The sequence below is a fragment of the Coenobita brevimanus genome, chromosome 17 (assembly GCF_032717465.1).
Source record: "Coenobita brevimanus isolate Jiangsu-jjx chromosome 17, ASM3271746v2, whole genome shotgun sequence".
Taxonomy (NCBI): domain Eukaryota; kingdom Metazoa; phylum Arthropoda; class Malacostraca; order Decapoda; family Coenobitidae; genus Coenobita; species Coenobita brevimanus.
Genome location: NC_136970.1, coordinates 12,493,431 through 12,517,551, shown reverse-complemented (window position 1 = coordinate 12,517,551; position 24,121 = coordinate 12,493,431). Strand labels below are relative to the sequence as shown.

Below are 24,121 nucleotides of genomic sequence, written 5' to 3'. Positions count from 1 at the left end.
TATATGGAAAGAGTGTCTCATTCAGGACTGAAGAGCTAGTATAAGTGGGGGTAGTTTTTCGTGTCAGTAGGTATTGTGGAAGATACTAACGTCAACCTATTTCCTGCCATAGCCAGGGATCGAAGTCAAAGAGAGCTAATCACTTCTTTAACCACCTGGCCACGGTGTTGACCCTGTTTATAGGAATCTGTTGATGCGTGTGGCACTTTGCTTCCGAATGCCGTTCCTAGGTAGTCGTGGAATTTTCGTAGTGCCTCGTCCTTATCGAATTGTTTTGTATATTACATCTGCTAGGTGGGGGAGCCCACCATCCACTCACTTGATGTAAAGCTTCCTTCAAGTGATTCTGTACTGAGTGGCAAGCCAAACGGTGTCTTATAACCTGATAAACCATTTACTGTGCTGAAAGGTAACCACAGCCAAACAGACGTCTTGTCGTCTAGCAGATTATGACACACCAACCAAATATGAGCCATTACTTGAACCACTATTACTACCATCCCTACCATCAGTACTACCGCCCAACCCCCACCACTACCACCATATAATGTCATATGTAATATTATAGACACTAGTACATATCTCATAGTACTTGCACCACATGCAATACCTGGTGCTCAGGTAAAAATGTACACATCCTCTAGCCAGAATGCATACACAGAATGTATAGCAGACGCTCGAGAACCCCATTATGCAGCAGACACGAGGGGTAACTGCCGAAAGTCCGATTAGCCCATTTGACACGGAAATCCCCACCAAGTAGTATATATTCCTGGAAATCTGGTCAGAAAGCCAGAGAGAACAACAGAAGGCAGAAAGAAGCTTAGGAGATAGGATAGTGTAGGAGGTTACGTTACTCTGCACCACGATATAACTGTGTCACAATAAACCCCCGTAACCCAAGAGTGTATATAACTCACCTCACCGACGATGCAAGACAGACAGAAGGGCCATCGAGACAGAGCAGCACCTACCGTGCCTCAAGCTAAAACCCTATAACGAGCTATCCAATGCCTCACGACTTTATACTGGTAACAAGGTAGCTACTTACCTACCTCCCTACTTTATTAACATTACTGCAACCGCAACTGATACAACTAGCACTATCACCAGTGCAACTACCACAACCATTACCATTTATACCCCCGCCACCACCTCAGTCACCACAACACTACAAAAGAATTACCACCTTCGTTACCACCACTTCCAACACTACCACCTTCCCAACCACGACCATCACCTACCACCACCGTCGTCACCACTACCACCACCTCTGTAAATTACCACCAACACTAGCCATTAACACGACTACTATTACCATCATCACCCTAACCATTACCACCAGTACCTTCTCCCATCACCACTACCACTACTCCCCCCCCACCACCACCACCACTACCACCACCAATATCACTAACATGCTCTGATGGTAATGGCATCGAACTCGCGCCACTATATTGCCAACAAGGGCCGTAAAAGCGTTGATACGATACGCCATAACAAATATCTCACAGTGGCTAAAATACGAAGTCTGGAGCTCTGTTCGTTTGACCCACACTCTTCAATCATTCAGTCGGTGCGGCGGAAATGCGGCGGATCCCGATTCGGATTTGAACTAAATCTTTTACTGCTATGGCCGCTTTTATGTTCCATTCTTGATGTATCCAGAGGCGCTGTAGATGGACGCCTTCACGTGGAGCTGTCCAGTTATACAGATGTCCATATCCTGGAAGGCAGGCGTATGGACTACTGAAGGACAGCCTTAGCCTGTAGTCCACTGGGTTCTCGTTTCAAATGAAACTAGGGTAACAACAACAACAACAACAATAATAATAATAATCAGCCCCTATTACAATGTTATCTGTCTGTCTTTCTGTCTGTATCTATCCATCTGCCTATATCTATCTCTCTGTATCTATATTTGTCCATATGTATGTATGTATCTACCTATATCCATCTCTCTCTCTCTCTCTCTCTCTCTCTCTCTCTCTGTACATTACATGCGGGAATCGACAGTACCTCCAAGTAAACGGATGGATATCTCCACTAAACCTTTGACTAAGGCGGGCCTTTCTAGATTAGCGTTATCTTTGGCTGCTAGTGCTTTTCCAGACTGAACAAAATTGCCTGGTGTATCTAAATAAGTATAATTCCTAGGTGTACCAGTGGCACAGAAAGGGTTATTCGAGTTAGTATGTGAAACCTTAAAGTGCTGGGACATGGTGGAACGAAATTATTTGGTGTAAGCATAACATGGTGAACAAATCGTCTGGCGTTGAGTCTACAATTCACAGGTGTACCAGTAACACAGAACGTGATACTCGAGTTAATATTTGAAGCCTCTGATTGCAAAGATTTCACGCAACTGAATAAAATCGTCTGGTATTAACCTAAGTAATATACTCTACTGCATCAACCGCAGCGAAAGTTAAAATCATCTGGGGATAATATTAAAATGAAGAAGACGTCAACATACTGAGGTTACTGCTACGGTGGCCGTGTGTGATGTATATGTTGTTAATTATTCATGTCTGAACTTTAGAAGTTATTAGTAGTAGTGAACGTCATGGTGGCCCTCTCAATCACAGTGTCAAACCAGGCAGAAACAGTGCCAGATAAATACTGTGTTGTTGATATGGTTCAAGTTGGCTGCTCACTAGCATGCAAACCACAGATTCATTTTTTTTTTTTTTTTTCTGGCAGTCAAACAGATTTTTTTTTTTTTCTGCTTTAATCAACGAGATCAGTTTATTCTGTGTTTTCGTGGAATTTGCTTTTTGTTTGGAATAGTCGGTGTTGTTGATCCGAATACATTATTTGTGGTACTGGACTGGGTGGGATATATTATCACAACATTTTTGTTTGACTGTATAGTAATTTCTTATATCTTTTTTGTTGTCCGTTCTATCTCTTGTCTGGTTTCCTGAATTACAGGAAAATAGTTCTCTTATCATTCAGTCTAGTCACCAACATCGAATGAGTGGATGGTGGTGAGTACAAACACCCATCACAAAGTTGAAATTCCAATCCAAAGAATATAAGCAGTCTTCCCAGGTCAGGCTGTTATAATCTTAAATCATTCTAGATACAATGTCTAGTGAGTGTCATTACCCCCCCCTCTGTCATGCCAGGTGACATACTGGTATGTCACAGGGTCACTGAGTGATACGCACCATTACATCTAGTCATTGGGTAGTATGAGTTTCAGTGGTGAATATTCTGGACTCATAAAATGCTGTCTGGCAACGTACCGAGGGCAGGCGAGTTTTCAAGATCTCTGAATCCCGATTTCACCCCACACGTATAAACACTCAGTCATACTTACACAGTGGCGTAGCGAGCCGTCTGACCCTGGAGGGGGAGAATGGGAGGGGGGAGATGAGATCGATGGAGAGGGGTAGTGTGTGTGTGTGTGTGTGTGTGTAATTCACCGGGTCGGTCAGGATCACTTGGTGTGTGTGTGTGTGTGTGTGTGTGTGTGTGTGCTACTATTACAACACAGCTTCTGCTGCTGACTGCCAAGATATCACATGAAACATTTCAGAAGTATTACAACAGTTGAGAATAAAATATTATTAAAACTGGTAGTACAGTATACAGCACGTCCGAAATCCTTTGAAGTTTAAAAATATCTAAATACTGCGATAAAAGATAAGATACGGATATACTGCAAGGCATATTTCATTAATGTAATGAAAATATTACGTACCCGGTACTATGTATTTTGCTCACTCAGAATTATCATTATGTATGGGTTATGAAATGTTTAAGTTTCCAGTTCTCATAGAAAGTTTATTGCACAAACTCATCATAGCCTGCACTGAACACAGATATTTCACAATAAAATGTAAATGTTACAATTAAGCAGTGTACATCGTACGGAGGAGTAGTGCCCCTCCCTGTAAAACAATTAACTCTAAGCCTTGGCCACCCCGTTTGGGATACATGGCGTCTGGCAATGAATGAATGAAACATTGTACGGAAAATAAAGTAGGTTTATTTCATTTGTGTGTCTACAGTATGTATGTCTGTCTTAGAATGGCTTAATTGTTCTATTATTCTGATTCACTGATAGCTTCTTTACAAACTCATCCACATGCATAATTTCGGTTCTTATTTGTTCAGTTCCCAGTACACCGAAATCACCAAGTTGTACGCTGAAAGGTGGGGAGGTCTGGGGGGATGTCAGCAATTTTGGGGGGGGCTTATGCCTCCCACGCTACTGCACTGACGTACTTCATACCACCTATCAGCACGAATCAATCCAACGACTATCACTTCATCGTTACTGTCAGTCTGAAAACAGGCATTCAACTGGAATTAAAAAGCTGCTCTCGACTGCTAGTCAACTTATATATATATATATATATATATATATATATATATATATATATATATATATATATATATATATATATATATATATATATATATATATATATATATATATGAATAATTCCCAGGATCACATGATATTTATACACTAAAGCTAAACAACATCGGGTGAAACGCATTTCCCAGAATATCTAAATGGAATGCTTGCATGGCAAAGTTAAAAGCTGGTATATGTTCGCCTACATTCAAGCCCCGGGCGAGGTAAGGCGAGGCAAGGCGAGGGAGAAACTCCTGTGGTCAAAAGGTGTTGCAGGAAAGGCGAGGGTGAGTTATGACGGGGCGAGGTGGTGTTAGCATGGTGTGCGTGTTTTTTCTTCGGGTACACTTAGTCATCCAGTTGTATTGGCCATGTCGATGCAAATTCAGCGAGAACTGATTTGGCAACATCTCATCTTCCTTAGGAGTAGATGTAAAAATTCGGCTAATAACCATACAATCATCAGAAAAAGCCGTGTTTTGACATTAAACCAGCCTATACCTAGTGACTTAGGTCTAACCTAACGTTATCCTACCATAATACCTTATACTGTTTGGGGGGATGACGAAGGTGTGACGCTGCCGAGCCTTTTTTCAAGGCATTCAGTCAGACTGCGGGCGGATGGGGTGGGGTAAGGATGGGTGGGGTGGGGTAAGGATGGGTGGGGTGGAGAGGGGGCAGGGTGGTAACTGGGTCTTTTAAACAGGGTCACTTCCTGTACTTACTCTCCATCCCCAGGTAACTTACACACCTGGCTCTAATGCTGTTCATCACATTTTTACTTTGTTCAGTTTACTTCAGTTCTAGGTAAAGGGTGCTGGTGAATTGCAAACATACTACCGTTCGTCTTTTAGCTAAAATGTCAGAAAACTGCTTCAAATTTTCAAGGTCAGGTTGTCTGCTTAAGCTGAATAACATCAACTGGAAGATGACGGAACAAAATCCAAGAACCCAAGATATATCACCCATCTGTACAATGTTTGTACACTAGGGTAAAAAGAAATGTGCTTAAACCAAGGGTATACTCCGGGCCAACAGCCTGCATGAAGTTATTATTATTATTATCATTATTATTATTATTTTTATTACTACAGTATTATAATAATAATAATAATGATAATTATTATTATTATTATTATTATTATTATTGTTTTTGTTGTTGTTGCTGTTGTTTGCTGTTGATGTTCTTATAGTTGGTTGTGAGCTTTATGGAGGTCAGTGATCTTTCCAGCGTAAAAGCATACCTGAATAGATAATGCCTGCGGTAAACCTGCTGGCTAGGTCGCCAACCATATTTCACAAACACAGATGTAACAAGTAAAAGACTCAGAGAGCGCATATCCTCGCGAATGCCTGTACCAGACAACTGAGATCACCACCAGAATTTATTTAGGTCTTCCTTTGTCCATGATCTTCATATCAACGAAATTCCACTGAAATCCATTAAAAACTTTTTGAGATAGCTTGTGCACAAACAAATGAAAAAACAGTCCTGACCTGGGACTCGAACTCAGATCACCACCAAAATATAATCAAGTCATCCTTGGCCAATGTCCCACATACTCAGTTTCTTTGTAATGCACCATTAACTTATATATATGTGGGCAAACAAATGTAACATGTAGGCCCACAGGTATACCATCACGAATTCGTGTTATTTAAAAAAAAAACTTTACAACGACTGGGTACATTCTTGGAAGAGGGGTTGTGCTACACTCTCGCAGTCTAGTTGATCTCTGTCTCTCCTATTTTCATTCAGAGAGAGTTAAATGAGCTTTCATTTACCCAGTGTCATCAAGTTACACTGAGTTAAGGAATTTTCTGATGTGTAAACATGAAACAGTGTCTCGGCATTCCCTTCCTGAATTTGCTAATTTGGCGAGAGGAAACTGTCAGCGCCAATCAGCACATTCAAGCAGCGTCTGAATCATGAAAACTCAGCAGTAAACATCCAGTCATTTACATTTGTCTCGCACTTCTAAATTGGATGGCAAATGTACGGGCCCATACCATGTGGCATTATCTCGTAACGGTAACAAATTTGAGATTAAAGACTTGTCCTCTGAGAGTAAATGGGTTCATGCAGATGATCGTAAGGGGACTCCCAGGTACTTCAAATTGGAGGAAAATCAGGGGAAAAAAATGCATCTGTTCTTCGTCTACAGTACCTCCTACTGTTCCTGTCAAGTCTTCTCCTTCTGCCCTTGCTACCCCTTCATCTCCTTCTGCTCTTCCTGTTAATGAGTACAGACAAAATCTTCGTCCAGAAACTCACCCAACTGTTTCTTATGTTTCTTCCTCCACTTGTCAGGGCCACTTAGCTGATTTGAACATTAATCCGGATTCCTTTTATAGGTAAGATGTTGTGGAGAGTGTGGACAGCCTTGCTGGCACTAGCTGCATTCGGATAATCTCTGGGTGATGAGGATAGGGATGGGGTCCTCCGCCCAGGGGCACTGAAAAAGCCCTGGGGACAAGTAATGTTAGTGGAGAACGTCATCTCAGTCCGTAATGATCTTCAGAGTTTGATAAGAGTCACACAAGAATTTCCAAAATTTGCTAGTCAACTCTCCACCATACGATCCATACTCACTTCCTTACCAGACAAACATGTGAATGGATCTTGAGAGGTTCTGGCATATGAACCTCTTCAATGGAAACTTGTTTGGATCGAGAAACTTCATTAGCTGAAGTGCCTCACTGCCACATAGTGGCTCTGTTGGAAGGTCACGTCCACGTGTAAAGCGAGGTCTCTTTGATCTCGGTGGCAAAGTCCGGTGGTGTTTTTGGCTTAGCAACATCTAGTGATTTGTCAGCATATCATGAACAGTTGGAAACATATTCTTCAACTTTGGAAGCACAGCCAAGGTTACTGAATGATCACCATAAGTTATTAGGTAAGATTGTTACACATATGAAAGAAATGGGCAATCAAATGAACAAATCTGGGGATGTCTTAGAGAAATTGAATGATAAAAATAATGTTGTCAAAGAAATATTGTATGTCAGCTTTCATCTTGAATCATTGTCTCGTCCCTCTAGTCATTGATGTTAGAGTAGAGGATTTTATTCACCTCTTAATAGATGCTGCCAGTGGTCATGTTACCACAGACCTTGTCCCGGTGTCAGATCTTCGTTTAGTTTTGGAATGGGCCTATAGCTTACACAAAACAAACAAACATGGGTGAATACATAACCATTGCCGGTTTCGCTGGCAGAGGTAACCATTATCAGAATAAACGGACTCAATCTTTCTGTCCTACATCTAAATCTATTCACCACAGCCGATGAGGTTCATCAAGAACTAAACTAACCAAGATAAACAGAAGCCAGTGCTGGTGCACCGAGGAGCTGGTGTGTGTGTGTGTGTGTGTGTGTGTATATATATATATATATATATATATATATATATATATATATATCATCATCATCATATATATATATATATATATATATATATATATATATATATATCAGATACTTGTATAACCTATAATACCGTTCCCCATAACTACCAACATTTTCACAGGCCAGATATAACACACTGAACCCATCATCACTCCCCGTTGCTCACAACATTTTCACAGCACAGGACTAAATAGATTGAGCGAGGTGACGTTGACGCTGGGTATGCACAGGATTTTTGTAATACCATCAAAGTGGAGGGAAAATGTACAGTACTGACATGACGCATTACATGACCACTGCATGACTCTAAAACACACACACACACACACACACACACACACACACACACACACACACACACACACACACACACACACACACACACACACACACACACACACACACTACAGATATGCATGCACACACTACAGACATGCATGCACACACACACCCAAACACACACACACACACACACACACACACACACACACACACACACACACACACACAGGAACATATATAAGTGTGAGTTAAAGCTTTACTGGGCACCAAAATATCAGACGTTGTTGGTTTGCAATTGATTTAAAATAAGTGTGGTTTAGAAAATTACAGCAGGTCCACCTTCAATTTCAGGCCAGGGTGTGTAATATACAGCTTGGTATATGAAAGGACGAGGCTCTGGTGGTTTTTAATGTGAAGGTGACACGAAACACGTAAACCGCTTTTGTACATATATACTTAGTTTCTTATTCCTTTGAGTCATACCTCGAATCTCGTCCTCGGCAGTCGCAGCTTATAGACAGAACCCTTTTATAATTTTCAGGATATTCTTATAGTAAATGTATACTCATGAAACAGATTTGGTGTCTGTTTGTAATGGAAGGGAAAAAGGTTGGTATAAGTTTTGTGTGATCACTGATGTAACTATACCCTTTTTGCATTAACTTGGCCTAAAATTGCCATATCTTTATCTTCAGTGCTGAGATATAGATGTAAAGTAACACTAGAATATGATCATAATCACGAAGAAGTGTTATGGAAAGCATATGTAGCCGTTGTATTGTGGCAGTCTGCCACAGAACTACATGACATAAGCTGCAAAAGGAAGAATATCTTTGCCAAGCTAAGGTAAAAAGAGTATAGTCACCCAACAAGGATACAAAAGAGACTTTGAATTAAAAAAAAAAAAAAGCGATTAAAGACCAGAGTCAGACCCGTCACAATACTCGTATTAGGATTAGTTATGTTAAGTTGGGTACACAGTTTTGCTATGTTAAGACAAGATATATTTATCCGTATATCTGTCTATCTATCTATGTAAAATGTAGGCCTACAGATATTCCATCAGGAATTCAGGTTATTTAAAAAGACTCCCACGTCGACTGTCTGCTTTACTGGAAGAGGACCGTGATACACTCTCAGGAGTCTCGTTGTTCTCAGTCTCCTAATTTAGTTGGGAAAGAAGTAAGTGAGCTTAAGTTTACCATCACGTTACGTTGGGTTAAGGAAATCTCAGGTGTATACATATAAAACAGACCACTCAGCGTTCTCATGCATAGTCTGAATACTTGTATAGGAAACTGTCAGCACCAGTCAGCGCATTCAAGGATGCTCATGGATCATCAAAACACAGCACCAAATATCCGCTCACTTGAACTGCATATTACATTTATCTATTTATTTACTTTCGTACCTATCTACACTCAGCTTCGTCAGGATAGAATCTTTCCACTCTCAAGCTAACAACAAGCAGGGACCCCCGCCCCCTCTCCACACTCCAGGCTGTTAGTCACATGAAGGTCGGACTGGCTCAGAATTGCAACAGTTTTTCCTCGCCCACCACTTCCAGTTTTTACAAATGTGGATTCGTGTGTGAACTGATATCCAGCAGCTCTTGCATGGCCGTATTTTGCGAGCGCACCAGACAGATTATACTCTTATTTTTGCCAACTTACATTCAAATAATTTTTCTTCTTGGATTAGAAGTTTTTGTGAACGGAAGGGTACGATGATGGAGGCATATTATCATGTAGATGGACTTTAAAGGAAGGATAGTATGTGTGGTATAATGGACGGCAGACACGGTAAAATGACGGGAATAAATGAACATATAAATAGATAAAATGAAATGAAATAAATACATAAACAAGCCAGTAGGTGACAGTGGCCAGCTGTAAGCACACCAAGCTTTGTCAGTGACTGGAAGTGAGTTTCGACACTAAAACTCATTTATGTATGGAGGTACCCCAGTGAAATATTCTGCCCAAGAATCACGGCCCTAATTTAATTATCTTCGGAGCCTTAACACTTCATGCGAGCAAGATCATAATTTTAGTGCACTTTATATTTACTGCATTTGATGACCTTTGATCCCTGACCTGGTGGATATAGGCCATGCATGTATAAAGCGCACTTGTAGTATTCATTAACGTCTATAAGAATGCAAAGTTTCATTCGACTCCATCCACTCACTGTGGAACTAGGGAACTTGGAATTTGCAGAATGACCCACTAGAGGTACAACTTCTAGGTGGCACTGCCAGCAACTGGAAGTGAGTTTCGACACTGTCATTTTTGTATGGAGGTACTCCAGTGTAACATTCCATCAAAGAATCATGGCCATGGCTTAATAATCTTTGAAGCCTTAGTATTTCGCGCAAGTATAGTAGTGATTTTAGCTGTTTTCACCGTTTTTGCATTTTTGACCTTTGATCCCTGACCTGGCCAATGTAGCACATAGGTGTACAGTAGAAAGTTTTAGCACAAGTCAGTGTTTATAAAGCGTGCAAACTTTCATTTAGTTCCATCAAGCTGGTGGGGAACTAGGGGGGCATTTTTGAAAACCAGTACTGGTTGTTAGGGACACTGAGGCCAATCTCCACAGGGATGCCACTCGAAAACTAGAAGAGAAAGAGGAAAAATGGATGGCACACTTCCTATAGGGAATGACTTCAAGAAGTCAGCTTTTTACGCCCGTTAGTAATGCGTCTGCAGCTCAAAACGTGAAAAGTTTGAAAAAGTGGGTTTTCAGCCGTTGCTAGGCAATGAATAGTTGCCTAGCAACCAAAATCCCGCAGACACAACTAGGTCTTAAGCTGGTCATTGTATCCAAGTTTGGTCGGAATCGGTTAATTGTGAATAGTTGAAGTGCCTGCCACAATTAAGCAAGAAAGAATACAAGAAAGAAAACGTGACTAACAAGAGCAGCATGGAGCTGGCGAATAAATGAATTTTTGTGGATGGTTGCACTCGCCTCACATCTCGAGTAGCTTTATGAAGGTTGGTTTGTTTTTGTCAGATGGAACTAAGCCACGCCTGAAACTCAGATCCTAAGCCATAGGTGCATGGAATTCAATGAAGTTATGACGCAGGAATGAGTCCCCTTGGTTACTAGTCAGATCTTCCCTTCAGTATGCGTATATCTGTCCATCAGTTCACTCTTGAAGCCCAGATACTAAATAGTTGTTGTATGGAATTCATTGAGTTTAATTGTGAGGCAGGAATGAGTCTCCTTGGTTACTATTCAAATCCATCCTTCAATATGACTTTATCTGGCCATTAACTCACTCTTGAAGCTCGTACTGTCCTTGGTTACTCATCAAATCCTCCCTCCTATATGGCTACATTTGGGCATCAACGGGAATGAAATGGGATCGGAAACTTTCTGCCTATATAAAATTCTACACACACACACACACACACACACACACACACACACACACACACACACACACACACACACACACACCGCTCGCTGGCTCAGTGGTAACGTTCTCGCTTGCCATCTGGTAGACGGGAGTTCGAGCCTCGCTCAGGTTGCGAAAATTTCACTGACGAAGTGGGTGGTTACTGTCCCCCTTGAGCAAGGGGATGGGTGTGTGCGTGTGTGAAGGTCACAGCCTTGCCCTTAGATCGGATAATATGAGCTCTCAGCTCCCTTCCGGGAGGGTAAAAGCTGACGATCATTACCATCAAGTGATCCTGATCGACCCAGTGAACAAACAAGTGCTCCACCATTTGATATGAATGCCAGTCCGTCGGGAGCCTCGCAGGCGAGAGTTCCCGGGTTCGATTCCCGGGTCGACCACGAGACCTTTAGGCACGGTCTCCTTTGCCCTAGCCTGTTCGAACCTAGACCTAAAAATAGGTACCCGGATGTAAAATCGACGGTTGCGTGTCGTATTCCGGGGAATGTTTGGGAGCTTACTTTCCTTGTCTGTTCACCATTCTTGTATGTTTGTGTTGTCCCCTGCCCAGTACAACTGCCCAAATAACTGTCCACGCATGTTGGGTTAAGCCCCGACGCCTATTCCTACAACTAAAATTCTCTTCCTCACCAACTGATTCTTCCCCTGTCCCCCTCCTTCCTTCTGACTTGGTGGTAGTAACCCCAACATTTACTTTCCTTGTCTGTTCACCAGCGCACAGTCTATAAACGAACCATAAAATTTTCTTATGTGCCTCCCACAACACTGTCTCTACCTCACAATATCTCTTTACCTCACAAAACGGCCACATTTCTCTCTCTCTCTCTCTCTCTCTCTCTCTCTAACCACTGCTCTCCGCCTTGGCACCGCGTCCCAAACGGCAGCGAATATTGCAAAATTTGATGAAAACTTCCGCACCGCCCTATAAAAATGGCTTGTAAACGTTGATTTTTATGCCCCTGTGCGGTGACTGTGGCCTGTTAAATCAAAGTTCCGCATCGGTTTCCCTGAGTGATGGGCGATGTGAAATCTCGTCGGCAGCTCTTAACCCCCAATCTCTCTCTCTCTCTCTCTCTCTCTCTCTCTCTCTCTCTCTCTCTCTCTCTCTCTCTTGTGCAGTGACTGTGGTCTGTTAAATCGGGGTCGCGTATCGGTTTTTCGAACTAATGGACGATGTGAAGAATTCACGGTATCGCTCTGTCTCTGTCTGTCTTATCATTCCTTTCCACTCTCCCCTTTTCTTCTAAACAATTTCTTCCTCCCTTTTATTTTTCATTCTCTTCTCCGTCTGTCTCTGTCTCTGTCTGTCATCATTTCTTTCCTCTCTCTCCCTTTCTTGCATACAATTTCTTCCTCCCTTTTCTTCTTCTCTCTCTTCACTGTCTTTCACTGTCTGTCTGTCTGTCTTATCATTCCTTTCCACTCTCTCCCTTTCTTCTAAACAATTTCTTCCTCCTTTTTCTTCTTTCTCTCCTCTGTCTGCCTCTTCTTTGCCTGTCTGTCTGTCTCTGAGGTTTATATAAGGCTAAGGCATTTACATACATGTTTTCTAACCTGTGCTTCTACTATTACAGCATATGTTAATTGTGAACACCATGAAGCAAAACCTGTGGTGTCATTGGCAATATACGCCATAGACTGACATGAAGTATATTTCATGTGGGGGAATTGTGGTGCAGACAAGTTTTATTACGTGTTAATACACACACACACACACACACACACACACACACACACACACACACACACACACACTCGTCAATCGTCTATATATTATGTATCTGTGTATGTATGTACGTATAGGTGGAAATTTCCCGCCGTGCCCCTCCTGATAAAGTACCATAATGATGTATATCTGAAATATATCTGTATTTTTCGTTTATCTGAGACTGACTTGGAGTTTAATTAGTTTTCCAATAATTAATCTGTACTTTTCGTTTAACTGATATTTCGTTTTAGAATAAAATTTATCAGTAGTACAAGCTTCCTTGTGGCATAATTTAATTTACAGGAGGTTTACCTGTGGTTTACTAAAAATTTACCTGGAATTTAAATTTAGCCAAAGTTACCTGTAGAGTACGTCAAACTTACCTGTAATCTAATTAAAGTTTACCTACTGCAGGGAAGCGACCTGCGGCCATGCAACACGGCGGCACCCATGACGACGGCGGAGGCGCGGGAGGAAGCTGCGGAAGTGGGGGCGGTGGATGCGGGAGCATGAACAGCGGCAGCCTAACACTATGTTCCCTTCACCCCGTCTTACTGATGGCACTGGTGGTGGGGGGCACTAGTACACACACACACACACACACACACACACACACACACACACACACACACACACACACACACACACACACACACACATACAGACACACACACACACACACACACACACACACACACACACACACACACACACACACACACACACACACACACACACACACACACACACACACACACACACACACACACACACACACACACACACACACACACACATACACACACACACACACACACACACACACACACACACACACACACACACACACAAATATATATATATATATATATATATATATATATATATATATATATATACACACACACACACAAACACATACATGCATCATCATCATCAGCCATTGCAAGTCCACTGCTGAACAAAGGCTTCTCTCAACCTTCTCCACGAATTCCTTGACTGAACCAATCTCCGCCAGGTTTTGCCTGCAAACATTTCAGTCTCATCTCTCCATCTCCTTTCTGGCCCTTCTCTGTTACGCTTGGTGTCTCTTGGATCCCAGTCCATCAACCTCTTGCTCCATCGATTATCCCTTATTCTTGCTACGTGACGTGCCTACTTCCGTTTCTGTTCTTCATAACGTCTACAGTAGCTTTGACAGTCAGTTCTCTCACTCAAGATGATCTTTTCCTGTCAAAGATATTCCCAACACTGACCTTTCCATTGCTCTTTGAGAACATAAAAGTTTGTTTTCTATTGATTTTGTCGGTTTCAAGGTCTCACAACCGTACATCTTGACTTGAATCAAACATTTGTTTTATACATCCCGTTTAATTCATACTGGCAAGCTGCTTTTCATGATGTCCCAATGTTTATCAAAAGCTTTCCATCCAGTTTTAATGGATCTTATTTCGCTATCACTGTTTTTCGTTAGTTTTAATATTTGCCCCAAGTAACTGTACACCTCAACTTCATGATTTTTTTTTTTTTTATGACACTCTTGAGTGTATTAGGATCAAACATTACTATATGCTTACTCCGGTTCATCTTTGGCCCTATTCAGAGGCATTCTCTATTTAGGTCATTTAACATTTCTTATTATGTCTCTCCTGTTTCTGAGATTAGGACAATGTCATCTGCAAATCTTCAATGGTTTAAGTTTGTTGCATCCATGTTTACTCCTTTGTTCTCTCAATCTAGCTTTCTGAAAAAAAAAAATAAAAATAAAAATACTTTGAAGGCATGCCATAAATAGTACTGGAGAAACTGTGCCACCCCAAGGGACGCCTTTCTAAATGTGTGTTTTTTTTTTTCTGAGTCTTTATGTAGCTTAATTGTAGCAGTTCCCTCTTTATAATTACGTGTTCGAGTAGTTTTATAATGTTCTTATTTACTCCTTGTTCCCACGATGAATGTATAATTGTTATGTGCTCCACTGAGTTGAAAGCCTTTTCATAATCGACGAAACCTAAGCACAATTGCTTATTATATTCTGTAGTTTTCTCAGTTAGTTGATTCAGTGTGTGTACAGTAGATGATCAGTAGTCAGATACCCGCATCGGAATCCTGCCTGCTCATGAGATTGGTTTTCTTCCAAATTTGTTATTCTGTTTGTAATGACTTAAGTGATGAGTTTGTTAATAACTGATAAGTTAATGGGTCGATAGTTACTGAGATCTTTTAAGTCGTCTTGCTTGTATTGCAAAATAACTATTGCATCTCACCATGTTTTGGAGTACATTGAGTAAATATGTGGGCAAGACCGCTTTGAACTTTTACTCCTACATCCAACAGTAAATCTGCTATCATTCCATCTTCTGGGGCCTTCCTTCTTTTCATACTTTTAAGAAAAATGTTTACTTTGTCTGGTGTTACCACTGGTATTTTACTTTTGTCAACTGAAAAGTTAGCTCTCGGTACTACTGTCTCTGATGCATACAGTTCCTTGTAAAATTCTTCAACTCTCTTCACCTTCGTCTCCCTGCATTCAGTGATTTCACCATTTTTCTTTTTCAGTGATACAAGTTGTTGCTTTCCCAGTGCCATTTTACTTCGGACCTGTTTCAGACTTCTTTTTTATTGGTTTCTTTGACCTTAATCAAGTTTCCCTTTCGTTTTCCTCCTCCGTCTCTTGCTAAGCTTATTTAGTTCTGCTCTTTCTGTTTCATTTTTCTTTGTTCTTACTTTCATCTCTTTTTTTTCTTTTCATTGGGTCGGGGGTCGTTTTTGAATCTTGTTGGCTTTGGTTGTATTACCTTTCCCTACTATCTCCAGCTGATTCCCTTATCAGTTTTGCAAGTCTGTTATTCAACTCATCAATGTCACACTCAGCAAGACATAGAGGAAGAAACACACACACACACACACACACACACACACACACACACACACACACACACACACAAAGCAGTATATTCTCATCAGCACAAGTGATCAACAAACTCTCTCATCATTCTGTTCGATTATCTCACCTAGTTTAAATGAAGGAGTACAGGGTGACCCAAAAGAATGCAACCCATAAAAGTGTGTCATTTATTTAAGTGATAAGAAATTTGCTTTATTTTTGCATTCATGTTTAGTTGGTAACAAAACAGTCCTGAAAGTTTGGGTTCTGCAGTTCAAATGGTTTGTATTTATGACCTTTCCAAAATGTATTCCAAATGACCACCTCGACATCGCAGGCACTCCAGAATGCGATGCACACTTTCTTCTCTCAGGCCATGTCAACAGCAAAGACAATATTTTCTGGGGCACAGCACCACCAGACGAGGTTTTCCAGAGTCCATTGCATTCAGCAGAATGAACAACATGGGTGGCCATCTCAAAGCATGGCATCATTGGACCTGTTTGGTTCAAAGATGAAGAACAGTCTGTTACGATGAACACAGAACAATATCTTGAGGTCATGCGGAAATTTTGGACGACTCTAGGAAGACGTAGGGGCATCACTCGTGGGGAGCAAGGTTCCAGCAGGATGGGGCCATCCCACACACTTCAGACCAAACGTTGATGTGGCTGCAGCAATGATTCGGGGATAGACTGATTAGTAGGAGGTACGACCCTGAGTGGGCCCCACACTCACCCAACCTGAATCTCCCAGATTTCTATCTGCGGAGATATCTGAAGGATCATGTTTTTAAAAATCGCACCTAGACAATCAGGGACGTGAAAATAGAAATCAATACCAACATCAGACCTTTCCCAAGAGAGGAGTGTGTCCGCGTAATTGACAAATTGGTGCGTCGCATTCAGGACTGCCTGTAACGTAGAGAGGGGCATTTGGAACACAGTTTGGAAAGGTCATAAAAAAGCAGACCATTTGAATTGCAGAACACAGACTTTCAGAACAATTTTGTTGTCAACTCAGCTTAACATGAAAGCAAAAATAAAGCACATCTCTTATCAGTTGTATAAATGACACACTTTTATGGACTGCGTTAATTTTGGGTCACCATGTAAAAGCACGGCCACTGAAACTAATGCCGAAGACTGAATTAATTGATCGTTTATTTATCCTTTATTAACACCTTCAGCCTGGACGTGTTTTATATAGGGTGGTCCGTAAATAGCGCTCCACTAGAAACTCACCCTATGGTATTTCGTGTTATGGGTATGGCTCAGTTTGCTGGTGTGGGTGTGGCATTGATAGTTGGAAATGAGGGGATTATGCAGAGTAGACACTGATAACTCTGCCTGGGCTGTCCCCGCAACACAGAAGTCAGCCGGTGGAGTGGCTGAGCAGCGTTATATATGGACCAGTCTATATTCTCACAAGAGATGATTTAATTCTGCACAAGAGACACTTTTTGAAATGGAGGGGTTAGATACAGCCTTCATTAACCCCTTCAGTACGAGAGGGATTTTCTGAGTTACCCACTTCACCCCGATGACCTAATTTCTATTTTCTTGCTATTTCTAGACGATTTTACTCAGCTTGAGACTGGAGGGAGGTTAGATACAGCCTTCATTAACCCCTTCCCTACTAGAGATCCCGCCACGAACTTGCATAAAAATCGTCTGGAGAGAGCAGGAATAAAAATGTAAAAATACGTCTTCGGACTGAAGGGGTGACAAAATGGTCCAAGGATGGCGAGAATAGAAATAAATAAAAATAAATAAAAATTGGGTATAACAGTAAAGAGGCTAACTTACCATCCATTACATTATTTTAATCTGGAGCTTTTGAAATCGGTTATAATTTTTGTTTGGCGTAAATGTATATGGTTTTGTATATATATATATATATATATATATATATATATATATATATATATATATATATATATATATATATATATATATATATATATATATATATATATAGCCGTAATGTGCATAAAAGTGAATGTACAAAATAATGTTCTATATACTGTATATGCCGACCTGCCTATTTGTATATACTTGTGCGCATGTGTGATTGGCTGCTGTGGTACGGTATGCTATGCTATGGTACCGTGTGGTGCGGTCACTGTACCAAATATATTTATAAAGATGAAAGTCTTTTATTCGAACAACCCATATTTACTCTTAGGCTATTTACATCCACCAGAATAAAAGTATTTAAAATAATAATTATAGCAACAGCAGATTCTACGAGAAATCAAATGCTGCCCTTTTCACAAACTCCAAAGAAATCACAAAGACTCAGTGACATAGAAAAGTTCATACAAACTTCTTTACACAATAATAACAGAATCACCACATCAAACAAAATATAAAAATTAGATAATCAAGTCTGCAGTAAGAAAAGTAAAAGAATCGAATCAGGAAATGAGATGTGCTTGCAAGGAGAACAGAGGAGAAGGGAAGGGTGTGAAGAAATCCTCAGAGTGATTTTGTTGCAATATCGTGTGATATGTTACTGATGATGAATGCAGGGTCGAAGTAAGGCTTGAGCCGATTCCATACAAGACTGATGAGGCATCCATCGAGAAAGGTAGGAAGTTTGCATTATTCTGAGACAGACAGACAGACACCCAGCCACCCAGGTATATATATATATATATATATATATATATATATATCCCATTGGCTCCCAGGGGTGCTGGGCGAGCCATTGCACTGGGAGGGCACTAAGCATACCACCCTCCGTCTATCGGCTCATGGTCGTGAAGATCATAGGTCCCTACCCGGGGGATCCCCACTTTATACAGACATGAAAAATCCCAGATCTGTCCAATATTCCGGACACTGGGCTCCAAAGGGTTATAGAGACAGATATAGTAGCCGCAGCAAGAAATAAACACTGTGGTGGGGCAGGCGGGATGACCTGGGATTCCTCCACTGTAGCCATATCCACATGTCACCGACCATAGAGGTAGGATGTCACCAACCATCGGCCACCGCTGCAGCCCTGCTCCATGATCCTTACCCTGTGTCTCTGGCTTTCTCTTTCTCTCTCGGTTTCTATATAAACTGGTGTATTTCCGAAACTAATTATGAAATTATTATGACTTTTGTTCCACACCACCACTGAGGTAAAAATCAAGAAGAGTTTTCTGTATAAAGGTTTCCCCCCCCTTGTCTGAGGGCAGGTCAGTTCTGGCGAGTATATACTTATAGGTCAGGCGGAGGTATCGGCAAGGCCGCACTCCCCCGCTCATATGCCACATTTAGGAGGGGGGGGAAACCTTTATACAGAAAACTCTCCTTGATTTTTACCTCAGTGGTGCTGTGGAACAAAAGTCATAATAATTTCATAATTAGTTTCGGAAATACACCAGTTTATAGAGAAACCGAGAGAGAAAGAGAAAGCCAGAGACACAGGGTAAGGATCATGGAGCGGGGCTGCAGCGGTGGCCGATGGTCGGTGACATGTAGATATGGCCACAGTGGGGGAATCCCAGGTCATCCCGCCTGCCCCACCACAGCGTTCATTTCTCGCTGCGGCTACTATAGGTTTGCCAGCCAGCCATTAACTCATTGGCTCCCAGAGGTGCTGGGCGAGGCATTGCACTGGGAGGGCAATAAGCGTACCGTCCTCCGCCTATCGGCTCATGGTCGTGAAGATCATAGGTTCCTACCCGGGGGATCCCCACTTTATACAGACATGAAAAATCCCAGATCTGTCCAATATTCCGGACACTGGGCTCCAAAGGGTTATAGAGATAGATAAGTTTGCCAGCCATTAACTCATTGGCTCCCAGGGGTGCTGGGCGAGGCATTGCACTGGGAGGGCAATAAGCGTACCGTCCTCCGCCTATCGGCTCATGGTCGCGAAGCTAATAGGTCCCTGCCCGGGGGTTCCCTACTTTATACAGACATGAAAAATCCCAGATATGTCCAATATTCGGGACACTGGGCTCCAATGGGATATATATATATATATATATATATATATATATATATATATATATATATATATCATCATTATTAACCGTTGAGGTCCACTGCAAGACCGGTGTCATATGCACGGAGTGACTTTATGTTGGAAGTTACCGTTCCCTTCTCTGTTAAACCTAAATTAACCTAACCTAACCAAACCTAACCTAACCTTAACCTAACCTTATCCTAGATCAACCTAACCTAAATAAACCTAAATCAAACTAATCTTAATTCACGAAATGACTAATTTCATAATCTGCCTGTAACATACATATATACCTTTATTCATATATATCCAAATATCGACCTATCTAGTCTGTCTCAGGAAAGACGAGGGTAGAATATCGTCTACTTTACTCCAAAGTCACTGTCAAAGGCCGAACGCACCTGACTTAACGACCTGTGGGAATACAGGCTGGCCAGGGACAAGGCCCGAGGGCAAGAGGCACACACACACACACACACACACACACACACACACACACACACACACACACACACACACACACAGAGCCAATGAATGACTGGGTATAAGTGACCCGCTATGCTCACAGGTCAATATGAACTGTGGTTCCTGTTTTTGGATGCAACTTTTTTTTTTTTTTGAGTTACAAAGCGCTAAAAATAAACGAAAAATATTGGACCAGTTATTCGTTGTATATTTAAATTTAATAGCATATTATTCCCTTTATTTTACTTTTTTTGTTTTGAGCTTGATTCGCCTGTCATCAAGAATTTGTAAGTTGGCATCTCAGGTCACAGCACCTCCTGACTGACTCCTGGGAGATGACAAGACAGAGTTGTCTGCAGTTTTCCCCTTGCTTCAATCAGAGCTGGATATCCATATTCGCATTTCATCAACGGACTTACCCTCTCTCTCTCTCTTTCTATCTCTCTCTCTCTCTCTCTAAACCCCTGCTTCCCTCCTTTCTTCTCTCCCTCCTCCCCCATCTAGCATCTCTCTCTCTCTCTCTCTCTCTCTCTCTCTCTAAACCTCTGCTTCCGTCCTTTCTTGTCTCCCTCCTCCCTCCCCCATCTACCCTCTCTCTCTCTCTCTAAACCTCTGCTTCCGTCATTTCTTGTCTCCCTCCTCCCTCCCCCATCTACCCTCTCTCTCTCTCTCTCTCTCTCTCTCTCTCTCTCTCTCTCTCGTGTGTGTGTGTGTGTGTGTGTGTGTGTGTGTGTGTGTGTGTGTGTGTGTGTGTGTGCAATCATTATCATGACTAATGATATGCTTTGTATTGGAAAGTAAAGCTGAGGAGAAATATTGTGGAATCTATGGCGAAAATTGTGGCAGAAGGGTGAAGACATGTATGAAGGTGAACGTTAATTGGCCCACAGGGAATTAATGACAGTTCCACATGCTGACGTCTCGAGGGGACGTCTTGTAGTTGTTCTCTATAAATATATTCCAATATTTTATTTATTTTATAATACTTATATCACAGTTAAGTTATACTTTGCATTGACATTATTATTCATTACTACAGAACCTTGAGAGAGAGAGAGAGAGAGAGAGAGAGAGAGAGAGAGAGAGAGGGGGGGGGCTGGTCATTCCCAGGGGACAAGTGGTCACTCCTCACCTCTCTCTCTCTCTCGAACATGCAGACCCAAACTTAAAAGGAGTTGCCCAGCATAGGCCAACCGGCCTACTGCAGGTGTTCTCTTTAAATATGTTCCAGTGTTTTATTTTTTTTTTATATAATACTTATTTCACAGTAAACGCATACTTTGCACTGACACTATTCACTCCAACAGAACCTTGAGAGAGAGAGAGAGAGAGAGAGAGAGAGAGAGCAGCTGCGTTTATGAAGAATGAAGATGAGCTTTTCAGGTGTGTGTGTGTGTGTGTGTGTGTGTGTGTGTGTGTGTGTGTGTGTGTGTGTTTTCATAGTGATAGCTGAGTAGCCTAGGGAAGAGGAGGGATGGGATTAACGGGATGGGGGGAGGGGGATGGGGGAAAGGAGTCATGAACGAAGAGTGACGGACAACCTGAGGGAAAAGAGAAAATAGGACATTTGCCTCAACTTACCTGTCCAGGTTTCTCTGTCCATGACTACTTATTTTACATGTCATCAAAATATAGATACCTTTATAAGTAATATAGCTTGGTGCATTCATGTTATGCGTTGGTGTGGTGTGGTGTTGTGTTGTGATGTCGCACGTTGTGTTGTGTTGTGTTGTGGTGTCGCACGTTGTGTTGTGTTGTGATGTGATGTCGCACGTTGTGCTGTGTTGTGTTGTGGTGTCGCACGTTGTGTTGTGTTGTGCTGTGGTGTCGCACGTTGTGTTGTGTTGTGTTGTGTTGTGCTGTGGTGTCGCACGTTGTGTTGTGTTGTATTGTGATGTCGCACGTTGTGTTGTGTTGTGTTGTGTCGTGGTGTCGCACGTTGTGTTGTGTTCAGTTGTGGTTTCGCACATTGTGTTGTCGTGTCGCACGTTGCATTGTGTTGTGTTGTTGTGTCCCACATTGTGTTGTGTTTTGTTGTGGTGTCGCACGTTGTGTTGTGTTGTGGTGTCCCACGTTGTGTTGTGTTGTGGTGTTGTGAGATGAGTTTTCTTTATCATTTACAATTTTTTCTTTTATGTTGCAAGACTCAGTAATGACCGAAAACCTGGAGCGTGAGGATTGTCGGCAGCCACTCAACAGGCGGGGAAAACTTGTGGTGCTTCGTGTGCACGAGCACCATCGGAGGATCCACTCTTCATTAAATGAGACCGCTCTTGAGAAACATCGGAAGTGACAGGAATATCTGTGAGCTCTGTACAAAGGTTCAAAAGGGAAGCAAGAGAAGGCAGCGTTTCCTTGCCCCCGTTGAAGAGACCCAGGATATCTCCAGTGGTGGGCAGCATGGACGCATTTGATATTGCATGTCTTCGCAGAATTGTCGCATCATTTTATGAGAGAGGTGAAGTTCCGAATTTGGATCAAATTTTAGCGAAGGTAATGGAGGAGATTAATTTTAAGGGATCAAGAGCAAGCCTTCACAGACTCCTGAGAAAGAATGGATATACTTTCAAGTAATCAGATAAAGGACGAAAAATTCTGATGGAACGACGTGATATTGCTGAGGGAGAACAACATTCAACACAACCCACAACACTCCAAGCTAGAGCTGCTAGATCTGGTGGAAAGAAACAAAGACAGGCAAGAGTATGAAATAGACACATTCGCAAAAGACCAAGGACGTAAGGTTTTACGACTTACGCCCTACCACTGCGAATTAAATCCAATAGAACTTATACGGGCTCAAATGAAAGATGAAGTAAGAAAAAAGAATTCCAATAATAATCAGACAATGCGTGTGGTGGAGGAAATCACAAGAAATGCAGTGAGGAAAGTGACACCAGAAAACTGGCAAAAATGTATGGAGCATACGAGAAAGCTAGAACAGGAATATATCAGAAATGACATTGTGCGCAATCACATGGTCGAAGAATTCGTCAATAACTTGGCGAATGATTCCACCAGTGAAGTAGAAGGTTTAGATGAGGGAGACATGAATATCGAGTGATAGATAGATAGATAGAGAGAGAGAGAGAGAGAGAGAGAGAGAGAGAGAGAGAGAGAGAGAGAGAGATTGTATTTTCAATGTAAATTTTATAATATAATGAATATTTATAAAGGAAATGCTACTGTTGATCCTTCGATCAGTAAAACTATTGTAAATCAGTTTATGTTTTTTCATAAAGAATAGTAATAAAACAATAAAATAAAATAATTTTTCTTCATCTTTCATGGCTATTTCATTGGCTTCCTTACCCTAACCATCCCCACATTCTGACCCGGGCCACTCCCATCCTCCATCCCTCCTCATATGGACCGATATCTGGGCACTGATAGATAAACAGAGGCTACACATTGATTTATTATTTAAGCGTCGTGTGTGTGTGTGTGTGTGTGTGTGTGTGTGTGTGTGTGTGTGTGTGTGTGTGTGTGTGTGTGTGTGTGTAGAGGAAAGAAAACGGAAGAGGGAAGGAGGAAGGTCCAGAATCCCGAGGGGATCTCTTAATCCTTCACACGGTCACTCGTGTTCCGATTTTGGCAAAGGCTTTGTAAAAT

At 41.7% G+C, this 24,121-nt stretch overlaps 1 pseudogene; it reads left to right on the top strand.

The window, feature by feature from the left end:
• LOC145391206 (uncharacterized) overlaps window positions 1-22,802 on the top strand; it is a 63,963-nt pseudogene extending 41,161 nt beyond the window's left edge.
• The last annotated feature ends 1,319 nt before the right edge of the window (window positions 22,803-24,121 follow it).